At 46.6% G+C, this 14,580-nt stretch overlaps 1 pseudogene; it reads right to left on the bottom strand.

Moving 5' to 3' along the window:
- Positions 1 to 12,767: 12,767 nt before the first annotated feature.
- Positions 12,768 to 13,064, bottom strand: LOC101629651 (annotated as a pseudogene).
- Between the last annotated feature and the right edge of the window lie 1,516 nt (positions 13,065 to 14,580).

Genomic DNA, 14,580 nt, shown 5'->3' with positions numbered 1-14,580 from the left:
AAAGTGAGCTGTCCTTGAGGATTTTTTTCCCATCTCCCTGTCTTATATCTCCTTGACCCCCTTTTCCTCCCCTTCCTCTTAACCTCAGAAAATTCATCTTATTAGCATTTGCTTGTTCTTGGAAGTATCTGCTTACAAATGTGGTAACTTACAAATACGGAGGGGGGGTGCAAGAGGCAAAATTGCTGGTTCGTATCTGAGTGAACCCGCAGGCCAGCAGCATTGAGGAGCAGTGTGGGGGTAGAAAATGCCAAGACGGCTGTGCCATGGGACCTTGGGCAGGGGGTGGAGGGCCCGAGGGAGGGGCAAGTAAGGACGTTGAATGTCTCTGCCAGGATCTTGGGAGACATACTTGAAGTTGACATTGTGTTTCATAACTATTTCTCAGTAGGGTTCTGTCTGTATCTTAAAAAGGACATAAGCTGCTCAGAGTGTCTGCTCCCTGCTCACTCCGTTCTTCTTGCCATCAATTCTTATAAAGGTTGGATGAACCTAAAGAAAATGCCAGTTTTGCTAATTTCTAAAGATATTTGAGTAATAATCTCCACCTGACGGTGTTAGATGAAGCAAATAAATAGCAGCTGAGATTGATTAATGGCAAAGCAAACCCAGGCAATCAATCACAAAAGTCATTTGTTCCAGAGAATTCAATAGAGAAATGCTTTCCACAACCATGCGAGGTGGGTTTAGGCAATATAAAAAATGAATACTTTAATTTTAATAGTTAAAATTTTTATTTTACTAGAGAAATATTGCTTTTCTATTTATGAGAATGGCATACTTAAGTTTTAAGGTTATGTTGATTTAATGAAAATATTAATAGCACAGGTGATATGTGGAAATGAAAAAGTCACAAAGGTGGCTTGTGATTGACTAATATGTGGGGAACACTATTAATGCAACCAAACCCAGCCAGTTTAAAATAACTCAAAAGTAAACATAAGGTATTGTATTCCCTTCCTGCCCCAGCCCTAGCTTTGATTCAGGGTTTACTACATGCCATGCACTGTGCCAGGCATTTAAAAATTTTTATTTTTAAAGATTTATTTATTTATGCATACAGAACTAGGGCTCAGGCCAGGGGCTCAGGGGCAGTGAGCAGATTCACTAGAGACAGAGTGGGGAGCAGGACAGGCAGACTGATGAAGTACACTGCTAAGGGGAGCAGCAGGCGGGTCAGGAGAGGTCTGCCATGCCCTGTGGGTCAGCTCTGGGGTGGGGATCGAACTCATGCGGAAGTGATTTTAGCTTCTTAGTGCTGGGCTTCAACCCACTGAGCCACTAGGGAGGGCCCATGCCAGGCATTTTACTGGTATTGATTCTTTATTCTTATTCCTAAATAGCAGAACTCAGATTTTTACTAGAGTGGCAATGACTCCTGGTGAAAAGACTACACATGAAGTTGCCTTCAACTAGTTGTCCCACGTGACAGTTCTGAAAGATGAGTTCCATGTGTGCTTAAGTGGAGATAAGTCTTCTGGAAGAGATACCTATTTGTGTTTCCCTTTTCCTCTTTCTTGTTTCTTGGAGTATCTTTGTGATGGCTGGTACTCCAGTAGCCACCTTGGAATAGGAGGTAAGTTTGAGACTGAGCAGAAAGATTGAAGCAGCCAGAGATTCTGAGGCTGTGCAGTTGTACCTTTTCTTGACTGCCTCAGGTTTGTTGTCTGAGATAGAGAGAAAATTCAATCTTTAAAACTGTGTTGTTTGAGGTTTTTGGCTAAGACAGTCAAACTTAATACTGATTGATAAAAGGTAAAAATTTGGAGTCCTTTGGGATGTGGGTACCAGTAAGCAAAACTTGGAGAAGCTGAAACATAAAAACTTAGAGGTTTTCCCCACATAAAACAGTAAAAAAGAATGTAGTTCTTTAATCATACCATTGGACCCAAGTTCTCTTCAGCATCTGTTCTTCTACCTTTAGCATAATGGCTTTAAAAAAAAAAAAGAGAGATGTTGTATCTGTGCATACAGAACTGAGGTACAGGCCAGAAGTGCAGGGTGGGTGAGAGGATTCACCAGAGACAGAGTGGGGAGCAGAACAGGCTGACTGATGAAGTACATTGCTGAGGGGAGCAGCAGGTGAGACAGAAGTCTGCTCTGCTGTGTAGGTCACCTCCCTGGCATTGAACTTGTGCTGAAGTAGCCACAGCTAGCTTTGAGGTGTTGCACTTTAAACAGTTGTGCCTCCAGAGAGGCCCCAGCATAATCGCTTTTATTATCATACTTGATACTCATGGCTGTCCGGTGGCTGCTGAAGCTCCAGTCATTACGACTACCTCACAGGCAAGATGATGGAATAGTCAATGCTCTGTTCTTCCCAAGGTGTCTTTTTGTTTGGGAAGGGAATTCCTTTCCAGCAGAATTCTCCTAATACACACTATATAGAACTGCATCTCTTAGAACAGGGTTGGGGTCTGCCTTCTGAAATGGAGGGATCTTTGTTAAATACATACTAGGTCTGTGACTAAAGTAAAATGGTGCTGTGGATAGTAGGCCCTGAACACTTGGAGATGATGTTGTTACAGAACAGGGAGAGGGGACCCCAGAACCCCCAAACCTGTCTGTTCTAAATAGGTTCTGCCATCTGCCATATCAAGACAAAACATATAAGACCTTTAATGGAAAGGAACTTTAATACAATCAGTGTGCAGTACAGAAAAGACAAAGAATATAGTTTCTAAATCAAACAACCAAAGTTACCCATCCCTCATGGGTAAAAGTCCACCCAAAAGGGGTTTGCCCCAAGCAAGGCCTGAAAGCCCTCACAAGTCTAAAGCACCTTCCGGCAGAGACCCCAGAAATGGCCATACAAATCTGGGAAGAAAAGAGCAAAATCAAAATCAAGATAAGCACTACGATGGTGAACCTCCCTATGGGTCTCTCACCCACATCTACTTCACCCAGTCCAGGACCAAGAGGCAAGAGCCGCTTCTTCACGTCTCTCTGCGTCATGTGCCTCCCTCAGGTCTTCTTCTGGCTCCATCCTGCTTCTTTCTTCCTAAGTCTTTCCTCCAGATTCTTCTATTCTCTGCTCAGCTCTACTCTCCTTTGGGTGGGGCAGGGAACCTGGAACCTCCCCTTTTCTTAGGGGCCACCCTGTTACAAGGTGACATGCTAATGTTACATAACTAGGTTTTGAATGAAATTTGGACCCTCTAACCTGGGTGTTGTCCAACTTGTAAACCACTCTCAGCAAGACCTTAAACAGCTTAGCACACCCTCCTTGAGATGTTTTAGATTGTGTTAGGGATTTTACAGGAAATCTTAGGGGACATGGCACATAAAACTAGAGAAACTAAAAGATCTAGAGATTCCAAATGGGTATTCCCAAATGTTAGGAATCAACAAATTTCCCACCGCCAGAACAAATCTTTTAAAGAATTGTGTGATGTGGTCTTAAAGACCAGTATAAATAATTATTTCACGAAAGAAGTTCAGTGTAGACATAATTACATTATCAATATTGGTACAAAGGAAAGACCACGATAACAACACTTCATGGAGCATCAAGTTTTTTTTAGCCTAAGCCTCCAAGCAGAACTTCTGTTAGACAGAACAATGGAGAGGATGGGAATGTTCTGTTATGCTGTCTAATATGGTAGCCACTGTCACGGCTATCAGGGATCTGAAATACAGTAACAGCAATGAAAGAATTGAATTTACATTGTATTTAATCTCAAAGTAGTTCTAGAGATTCCAAATAGGTCTTCCCAAATGTTAGGAATCAACAAATTTCCCACCTCCAGAACAAATCTTTTAAAGAATTAATGACCTACTGTTGCTTTGTGTGATGTGGTCTTAAAGACCAGTATAAATAATTATGTCACGAAAGAAGTTCAGTGTAGACATAATTACACTATCAATATTGGTACAAAGGAAAGACCACGAATAACAACACATCATGGAGCACCAAGTTTTTTTTTTTTTAGGACAAGTAAGATTTGCTTTTCTGACCCTACAGAAGGGCAGATCTTTGGCCTCAGATGAGAATGCTGTGCCTACCAGCAGCGCTTGGGGCAGCAAGCTGTATCCTGTTGGTCCTGATGCAGACTGATGGTGCATCAGGAAGTCGGCTTTGGAAAGTCGGGTTCAGAGAGTGGGGTCCTTGTGTTAGCCCTTGGTAAAGTTTCACCAGATCTCCTCTTTCAGCGGGACCAGTGGGTTTGTCAGGCAAGTTTCTCTATGAGACAGAGGCATTAGTTATATCCAAAACGGCAGGTTTATTATCAGATGGAGGGGAGGATAAAGAATGCTTATATAGATGCAAGGAGGCAGAAAGAGCTGCCTGTAAGGGGCAGATTGGCTAAAGGAGAGGCCTGCCTGGTCACAGGAGGGCAGCCTTAGGGGCGCTGCCTCTGCTGCTGTGCCAGGGAGAACGTTGTTGGCAAGGGGTTCCTGCGAGGAGCACCTGTGTAGGCACAGGTGGTCGGAGGGCTGCTGCCCCTCCCAGGGCAGAGACTGCACTGGCACATTCTTCTTTTTGGGAGTTGTTAACTTTTGTTCCTTTTGATTATGGCAGAATTTGAAAAGGGCCACAGATTCTCTAGTGGTCCTCAATCTCCATAACCGGTTTCATTTGGGCTGTGCCTCTTGCTGTGCTATAGAGCAGTTTGATACTTGCTCCACACATTGGCACCTGAGGCCTTGTCATTTCTACCGCTGGCTTAACCACTATGTTAATCACTTCTACCCCCACCTCCATTGCACAAGCCAGTTTTCTGATCTTGTGGTGCCTTCTTTCCAAGTTTTCTACCCTTATTGTCCATGAGTGCCACTGTGTTTACTGGGGACATTCCTCTGAGTCAGTGGTAAGGCCAGTAGTTCCATTCCAGGACACACAGCAAAGTGCTATCCCTTAATGTGTAGCTAAGGAGAGGAGAGTCTTTGAGTATATCTCTGAGAACAACTGGGGTGGACCAGCCACACCGCTGGAAAGCCGGGAGTTTTGTTCTCTTCATTTGGTTCAGGAGGGAAACCCTGTTCTCTAGATCATTTAGTTTCTTGATGTTAGACGGCTGTTTGGCATCCCAGAGAAATCAAATCTCTTCCAATGTGTAAGAGTTACTCATGTCCCAAGCCTACTCCCTCCTGGTGATGACACTCAGTGACTGATGCAGCCCATGGGTGCTGGCACAGTATCATTTTTGCCATTCTTTATTGGGGGAAGAAGGTTCCATTCTTTATTTAGGGAACCTCTGCTTTTGGCTTCTAAGGGACTTTTAAAAAATATTTATTTATGCATGCAGGAATGGGGGTGTAAGCCAGAGGTATGTGTATTGGAGGAAGGGATAGAAAAGAGGCATCACAAGACTGACTCACGGGGAGTTGGGGGTAGAAGGGATTAGCACAGTCACTGATCCAGCTATAGAAACCGAGATCCTTAGGCACCAAGGCCTGGATTACAAAGCGTAAGATCCAAGCAGGTAGCAGACTTCTGAAGGCTGCGTCTATCACAGACCCAAAAGGTGAAAGATAAAGATATGGAGGTTGAGCCCCCTGTGGGATCTCCTGTGCCTTTCAGATTCTATTCAAAATCAACAACACATGGGTGAATTGGTGATGGGAAGTCCATGGGGATTATAACCAAGAGGAAAAATGTACAAAATGAAGAATGATATTAAAAAAATATATATATATGTATTTTTTTACATCATTCTTTTATTATATATACATATATATAATAAAAATTATAGACCCTCCCTGGTGGCACAGCAGGTTAACGCACAGCACTAAGAAACTAAAGCCACTTTCGCATGAGTTCAACCTCCGCCCTGGAGGTGACCCACATGGCCAGCAGACCTCTCCTGACCCACCCGCTGCTCCCCTCAGCAGTGTACTTCGTTGATCTGCCTGTTCTGCTTCCCACTCTATCTCTCACCACCCCTGCATCTCTGACCTATACCCCATTTCTATGAGCTTCAATAAATAAATCATTTTTTTGAAGATTTATTTATTTGTGCATACAGAACTGGGGTATAGGCCAGAAGCTCAGGGGCAGCGAGAGGCTTCACCAGAGACAGAGCAGGGAGCACAACAGGCAGATGGACAAAGTACTCTGCTGAGGGGAGCAGCGGGCGGGTCAGGAGAGGTCTGCCACGCCATGTGGTCACCTCTGGGGCAGGCGGGAATTGAACTCATGTGGAAGTGGCTTTAGCTTCTTAGTGCAGTGCTTGAACCCGCTGCACCACCAGGGAGGGCCAATAAATAAATCTTTAAAAAGAATAAAAATTAAATATAAAAAACTCCATAAAACAAAATCAACAACAAACCCAGGCTCACAAGGAGTGAGCCCCCCAGAAGAGAAGATGTCTCTATCAGGGCAGTCTCCGCACTGGCGAGAAGCAGCAGTCCTCTGCCCACCTGTGTCTAGTGTCCTTTCCTTTCCTAACAAACCTGCTCTCTAAATATAACTAATGTCTCTGTCTTGTGGAAAAACTTGCTGCATGTCGCTGAAAGGTGAGTGCGCTGGTGAAACCTCTCCCAGAGTGAACCCAAGGACCCTGCACTCACTCCGACATGGGGGTGGTGGGGGTGGTGGTGGTGGGCGGATTCACCAGAGTGAGCGGGGACGACAGGCAGATTAACTGAAATATACTGCTGAGGGGAGCAGTGGGCGAGACAGGAGAGGTCTGCTGTGCCATGCGGGTCAGCCTGATAGTGCTGTCTTTAACCCCTGCGCCACCAGGGAGGCCCCCTTCTATGGGGAACTTTTTAAGACCCTGTAGTAGCCTGGCTTCTAAAATGAGCATCTGGAAAACCCCAGAGATCACCCAACTAGTAATTGTGTTTTCTGGGTTTTGCCTGATACCTCCTGAAAATCTTGGCATGAAGCTCACAGCATCTTGTTTGTTCTGTTTTGCCAGAACAGGTTCCCCAGGTCCAAGCATCCCACCATGGATCTGACTGTCTGAAGGGGTCTGTGCTGTTTGCTGTGCCTGGACGACCCGCAGGTGGATCAGGAGCAGGTGAGGCCTCTCTGGCTCTGGGCTGCCCTAGTCCTCTGTCCTGCGTGGGGTTGTCTGAGTGGCCTCTCTGCAGTCAGTGCTTTGGTGAGGCCATCCTGCTTCTGCATGAGTTCTGTGCTTCTCCCTGCAAGGCAGGTTCTGGGCATCATCTCCAGTACCTACTTCTCAGGACCCTACTTCTCAGGACCCCTGCGAGGTTATCTGGTTCCTAACTGGTGCTTCAATATCAGTGCGCTCAGGTCACCAAGGCGCACATCTCCATGGTGTCTAGCCTTCCTGTGTAGTCTTCGTCAGCTCTATCGGGGTTGGAAGTCTCAGGTTTCCCTGACAGGATGGAGCATGCTCATACATGCAAACAGAGCTCTTCCCAGGAACTGTTGCAGGGTGGCTCATCTGTAAACAAAGTCAGCTTTATAAAAAAAGAGCTCTTGAGACAGGGAGGTGGACACCTGGGATTATGATTTAGCCCAAAGCCCGCAAGCAACATGCAAGACCTTGGCCCCCGAGCTCTGCGGGATGGGAGCTGTGAATGATGTCTGTGCTTACAGGTAACGATGGTTCATCAGGAAATTGAAAAACTCAAGTTGTAAAACTTTCTTTGCCCTCTACCTTAACATTAAGAAACAGACGGCCATCTGTAGCCATCTATTTCTTGTTGTTGCAAGTAAACGCAGCCACAGGAGTTTGTTTTATGCTAAAAGCCTCCATCTGCTACATGTAATCTTTTTGTACCTGTGGAAAAATGAATAAAATAAGAAGGACAGTTCAGCTTGCTCTGCCCTTGCCTTGCAGACAGATTTTGAGTCTAGGATAGTCTCCTTTTCTCCTTGACAGGTGTTAATTCTGAAATGATAGTGCTGTAGCCTTTTGACAGCTTTATTCTTTTACCTAAATGGGGGTGAATTTGGTTTCCTGGTCTATCTGGTGGGCCTATGTCTTGCTGCTGGGTAGGAAGTGGACTTTCTTTTCATGAGTAATAGGCAGTGGCCCTTTCCAGTGTCCTTTCTAGTAAAAATGCACTACATCTTTTGCCTCTGGTTTTCTTGCCAAGTGTAAATGAGAAATCATTACATATGAAAATGCTCTTTAAAAATATCCTCATGTGTGTCTGGGATGTGTTTACTCACTGGAGGGAAGGAAGCAGAGTAAACAGATGAGTGCCTGCAAGTGGGCTGATTCCTTTGCTCCCCTCTTTTCAGCCCCAGTTCTAAAGGACTCCCACCTCCCTTCCTGCTTCTGCCTAATATCAGCATCCAGGCAGTAGATCTCCTTATAGGTGCTGGTGTATGCTGGGCATGCCACTGAATCTGTAACAGGATAATCCCCAAGAAAAGGGGTGGGGGTCCAGGTTCCCTGCCCCACCCAAGGAAGGGTGGCCCTGAGCCGCCATTAGAAGCTGGAGAGAAGGGAGCAGGAAAAGTGGAGGGGAAAGAAGCAAGAAAGAGACTTGGAGGAGATACATGTAACATTGAACTGGCACCAGGGACTTGGGGGACAAGACAGGAAACACCTGAAATAGATGTGGGTGAGAGACACCTGTGGGGAGGTTACAATTGATCTTTATTTGTGTGTCGAAAAACTGGGATACAGGCCAGATGTGGGGAGTGAGAGGATTTACCTGAGACAGTGTGGGGAGCAGAACAGGCAGGTAGACTGGAATACACTGCTGAGGGGAGCAGTGGTTGAGACAGCAGAGGTCTGCTGTGCCATCTGGGTCACCTTCCTGGCTGGGACTGAACTCAGGCTGTGGCAGTGATGGTGCTGAGACTTAACCCCTGAGCCACCAGGGAGGCTCTGTTACTTTTTCTTGTTTTGATTTTGATCTTTTCCTTCCAGTCTTGTCTGGCCCCTTTGCCCCTTTCCTGTGGGCTCCCACCAGGAAGGATCTTAGGCTAGTGGCGAGCTTATGAGCCTCAGCATTTCTGCTTTGGGTCAGCCATGTTTGGCTGGGCATTTATGCACGACAAGAGGGGTAACTTTGGGTGTTTTGAGTGAAACTGTTATCTATTTTCTTCCTTCTCTTCAGCTGTATTAAAGTTCCTTTCCATTAAAGTTGCATGCAATAGAGTATGTGTTGTGTTGATGCAGTGGATGGCAGAACCTGTTTCAAATGACAGGTTAGGGGGTTCAGGGATGCCCCTCACCTTGCCTGATAACTAAACAAAGTTCATTGTCATTCAGACTCCCTGTTTCTCCTCTTCAGTTCTGCAGAAAGTTGGAGCTGCGAGAGGGACCCTAGTGGTGAGTTCCTCATTTAGGGTAAAGACAAAAACCTGAGCCAGGCCAGGGCGAGAGTGCAGGGCAAAGGCAGTTCTGGGCATGAGCTCTGCTGTTCTTGCTGATGAGAAGCTCTGGAGAAGCCACGAGAGCCTTCAAACTAGTCTGCCCTCCTCCACAGGGGATTTTCCTGAACTTGCTTGGCATTAACCCTGGGCAAAGTAGAAAGCATGAGAGTGCTTGTTACACATAAGAGGCACAAACCAAAGAAGATTTGTGTAACCCTGGCGAGTCGATGGTGGAAGCTGAGTCCCTGCTATTTTTCATGTAATCCTTCCTAACGCCACACTTCTTTTTGTCACGGACCAGCTTCCTTTTGTTACAGGAGAAAAACATGTAGGAAAGAAATGAGCTGGGACAAGAAGAGAGGAGAAGTAACAGGACCACCACTGGCTTGGGGGCAGATGAGTCCTGGCTATGCCAGTGTGATCCTTAGCAAGTTGGCACATTTTATGCCTCAGTTTCCCCATTTTAATTTATTTTATTGATTTTTAAAGATTTATTTATTTATGCATACAAGAACTGGGGTACAGGCCAGAGGTGTGGGAGGTGAGTGGATTCACCAGACACAGAGTGAGGAGCAGAACAGGCAAACCTATTGAAATACACTACTGAGGGGGGCAGTGGGTGAGACAGGAGAGGACTGTTGTGCCATGTGGGTCACCTCCCTGGCTGGGATGGAACTCATATTGCAGTGGCTGTGGATAGCTTCATAGTGCTGTGCTTGAAGCTGTTGCACCACCAGGGAGGGCCCTCCCCATTTTTTAAAGAGCAAATTGGGCCTTGATGGGGTTGTGTGGCCCTGGACTGGCACTGTTCATATTGCCTGGGGACATATGCAAATTCTCAGACCTGCCAATCAGAGCTCTGGGCGTGGGGAGAGCCCTGCAGGCAGCTGAACAAGCCCTCCAGGTGAGTCAAATGCAGTCAGGTTGGAGGGTCTACGGGCTTGGGCTGTGAGCTCGTCTTCTGATTGCCAGAGCCAGCGCTGTGCAGAGGAACTGCCATGCTAGGTGGGATGATGGCTCTCAGGGGTCACTTCCAGAAGGTGAGTGTGTGATTCCAAAATTCCATTCAATTTTGTACATTGCTCTTTGAATTGCTGTGGCCCTTGAGCCCTCGGTGCAACAGACAGGAGATTTCTGTCTGCCTTTCTGGAGGCCAGGCAGCCACCTTAGAAACCGCTCTTGATGGTGCCAAGCTGGGACTGTGGTCTGACGTGCAGAAAAGCAAGTGTCTGCAGCCGTGAGTACTGGTGCCTGGGGCCTGGGGCCTGGGCTCCCAGCTCGGTGGTTCTGGTCAGTGGTCTCACCCTGGCTGAGGTGCTGCCTGCTGGCTAGGGCAGGACGCACCTGGGGTAACCTGAGCCCCACCCTTTCTGTCACTGGGTCCAGGACTTTTTCTTGGTGCTTATTTTGACCTCTGTGAATTGAGATGCGCATGGTATGGATGCTGGCGAGGGTGTTACTGGTTCTGGCTCAGCACCCTGGCTGGTGTGTCTTAAGCCCCCGAATACTAAGCAATGTATCTGTTCAGAATTCTGCTGTTTTCTACTGAAGGTGGCAAGGTTTCCTTGCAGTAGGTAATGTGGTTGATAATATACATGTAGACAAAGTTAAATACGTGGGAAATTATTTGATATCTGCAGCAACGAGCAATGGCCTGCCAGGAGACAGGGAGGCCCGCAGTTGCATGGCTAGGTCTTTCCTGGGATTGTCCTCCCCCAGACTCTCTCATTAGCTGATCTAGCCCACCCTGTCCTTCTGGAAGGATTCCAAGGCTCACTGAGCTCTGCAGGCTTCTGGGTGGAGAGGACAGCCTCCTGTTACACAAGTGTCCTCGGAATCCCCCTTTGGGGCCTTCAGATATGAAAGAATGTGCTTGTGGTTTGTCCTCATTGGGCTTTAGACTCTGCTTGCTAATCTGTTTTCATGATTTAACCCACTTCTTGGTCAAATGCTGGAGCTCCGCACCCCTCCCCCTCCTGCCCAAACACATGCCTGAGCACAAACCCATGCTCAGGTGGGCGCAGGTGAGTTCACTGATGCTCAGCCTGTGGGTCAGGCTGAGGGGAGTCTCCGGTGCCAGGCTCCTCCCACCGCTCACTGCTTCACCTGTTTTCCTGTAGTGTGGGGCGAAGCTGTGTGCCTGCGCCTGGTGGCTAAAAGGTCAGGAAGTCCTGACATATGTGTTGGGCTAGAAGAGTAAGTAAGGAGATAAATAGATGGAGGAGCCCGCTGTGGGCGTTTCTGCTCATCTGCTGAACAGTGTAATAGGAGCAAAGAGGTGGGACCTGCTTGGGAGGCAGCGCTGAGCTGGCCAAGAGCCATTTAAAGTGCACGGCCAGGCTGTGTGGTTTGTTTGCTAGGCCTGGCAGACACATTCCTTAGGAAAGCTTAGTTTTTTTTTTTTTTTTTTTAAAGATTTATTTATTTGTGCATACAGAACTGGGGTACAGGCCAGAGGCTCAGGGGTGGTGAGAGACTTCACCAGAGACAGAGTGGGGAGCAGAACAGGCAGATCAACGAAGTACACTGCTGAGGGGAGCAGCGGGCGGGTCAGGAGAGGTCTGCCACGCCATGTGGTCACCTCCGGGGCAGGCGGGAATCGAACTCATGCGGAAGCGGCTTTAGATTCTCAGTGCTGTGCTTTAACCCGCTGCGCCACCAGGGAGGGCCAGGAAAGCTTAGTGTTTGATCCTCCACTAACGTTAGGAAATAAGAGAGCCAGATGTACCCCAAGAAAGACATTGTGTTCAAGTAGGGTGAAATTCTGCATACTGGTCCCACTGCTTCAAAGTGGACTGCAGATTCTCAGTGGAGACAGGTGTCCACCTCCAGGGCTCCGCTAGGGCGCCGGGAACAGACTGCAGAATGTATCCTGAGCAGGCACTCCCACGCCTGGTCCCCTGAGGCAGGTTTTCCCATTACTGATGTCACAGTGCAAAATCCTCCCTTTACTAAGGTCATTGTCACTTGGCCTATTGTTTCAGCAGAGTAGCCACCTGGTGTGGGTTGAGGGGAGGTAATTTTCATTTATTATTGCAAGGTAAAACAGTAACAAAAAATATTGTTTACTGCTCTGCTTGTGTTGAGTCCCACTTAGGAAAATGAATTGTAGGTAGATTTAACACTCAAACAGCCTGGGAGTGAATCAGAAAGAAGTCAGACCCAGCTCTGCTCCCCATCACTCTCTGTTCTGTGTGGCCTCATTTCCTGAAGGCAGGACGTCCTATTGTTTGGGACTAACTGTCCTGAGATATAGTTGGCAGGCTGGGGTTAGTATATTTTTAAAGGAATGTATAATAAGTATATAGTACATAAGCTATTAGGTAAGCCTGTGGAGAAGCTGACCAAAATACATACATTAAGATATACAGGGGTCTATCTGTTTTTGATCTTTTTATTTTTGGAAATACTCATTAAAGTGTTTAATACATGACTTCTCCTTTGTCATTTTGGAAGCCCTTTATTACAAAGATTTCATTCTTCTGATGACAAACAGTAGCCCCATTGTGAGGGATTATTCTGGACCTCCATGTTGAACAAATTCAATTTCCTCTTGAGACACAAGTTTTCTTCTGTAGTGCTGAGGCCATGTTTTCAGTAGTTCTGCAGTGTCTGGCAGACACTCGTGCCTCTGCTAGTCTGGTGATTTCCCTCACTTAGGGTGCTGTGAAACTGCACAAGTAACACAGAGGAGCTGCTCCAAGCTCCTGATACATGGGGTTTGGGATGGTCCCTTCTGTCAGGGAAACGCATCAGCATGTGGCATGACCATTGGAATTACCTGGCTGGAGGATGCCATCTTACTACCCATGGTGATCTTAGCACACCTCTTAAGATAGTAAATTTGGTTATTTAGGGTTTTAATATGCGTGGTGTCAGGATAAAAAGGAGTGGACTGAAGCCTCTTTGGTGGTGATGTGAATAGTAGAATAATAAATGATCAGCAAGACCCCAGACTTGATGAGGAGAACATTTCCCCCTCCTTGGGTGGGTAGCCATGGTGATGGGTGGTGAGGGTGGCAGCAATGAGATTTAGATGAGAGGGAGCTATTACAATATTGAGAGTAAGGGAAACTGTGTGTAATCCTTCCTCTCCTGTAAACTTCATAGGATCAACAGGTTTTTGTCCTCTCTGTACTGTATTAAGGGGCATAATTGTAGCAGAAAATGGTTCTAAAGCCCTGAACAAGAATGAGTTGCTTGGTGCTCTCTGGTGGTGCAACCGGTTAAAGCACAGCACTATGAAGCCAGCTGTGGCTGCTTCAGCAGGAGCTCGATCCCCAGCCAGGGAGGTGACCCACATGGCACAGCAGTATAGCATGTCTAGTTCACTGATCCCCTCAGGCTGACTTTATCAGTCAGCCTGTTCTGCTCCCCACTCTGTCTTTGGCGAATCCTCTCACCGCCCGTGCACCTTTGGCCTGTACCCCAGTTCTGTATGCATAACTAAATCAATCTTTTACAAAAGAATGAATTGCTTGAGGAGAGAATTGTAAGCCCAGGTATGGCTGCATGTTGCTTATTAATACGCCATTTCCTTATGGGGGATGCTGAAATAATGAGGTGAAGACAGCTGCCCAGCCTCACCTTGTGGTGAGCCAGGAGAGCGTGATCCTTATACAGGAAGCCTTCCCAGGGAGAAACTTGCTGGGGCTGAAGCCCTGTAAATAAAACACAAGTCAATGCAGGAGCCACATGACTGCTGGGGGAACCCCCTCCCCAAATGAACTCAAGTGTGAGAACAAAATGTCTTTCTAGAATGAGAGCAAGCATGACAATTCAGAGAAAAAGTGGCAAAAGTGGAATTGAGTCCACCCTTAATAACGTCTTGTTATTATTGAGCTTGATTCTTGGAGCTGAAAGCGCTTTCAGAGAATCTGTCTGAAATCGTTTGTTAAAATAAGGAGCTAAGAACTCCTTGGAGTTCTAAGCCACACAATGAAAGGTAGATGACGGGGAGGGCTATTTCCAACAGTCTGGGAGCCAAATTGCTGAGCTTGTTTACCCTTGAGCTGCTTTTGTGAGATTATCTCTGGCTGGGCAGAGGAGAAGGATGAAGTGGGGGAAATGGTCTCTTGAACCTTGTCCATTTGTCCTTCTGGACATGCTAACCTTCACTCTTCATGCTGTATCTCATTCCACTATGGCGGATTGAAATAAAACTGTCATTGACTTGAAGGATCTATTGTGCATAGTGAACCTACTGTTGAGAATGTATTTCCCAGGACAAAATGTATTTCTCACTTCTGTATATCTTCCTATCCCTATTTATTAAACTATAGATTATTATGTTCATCTGTTTATTAAATTATGCTTTAATCCCCACA

This window comes from Condylura cristata, unplaced genomic scaffold (assembly GCF_000260355.1).
Source record: "Condylura cristata isolate star-nosed mole 26May11 unplaced genomic scaffold, ConCri1.0 scaffold00040, whole genome shotgun sequence".
Taxonomy (NCBI): Eukaryota; Metazoa; Chordata; class Mammalia; order Eulipotyphla; family Talpidae; genus Condylura; species Condylura cristata.
This window is presented reverse-complemented; position numbering and strand designations above follow the sequence as displayed.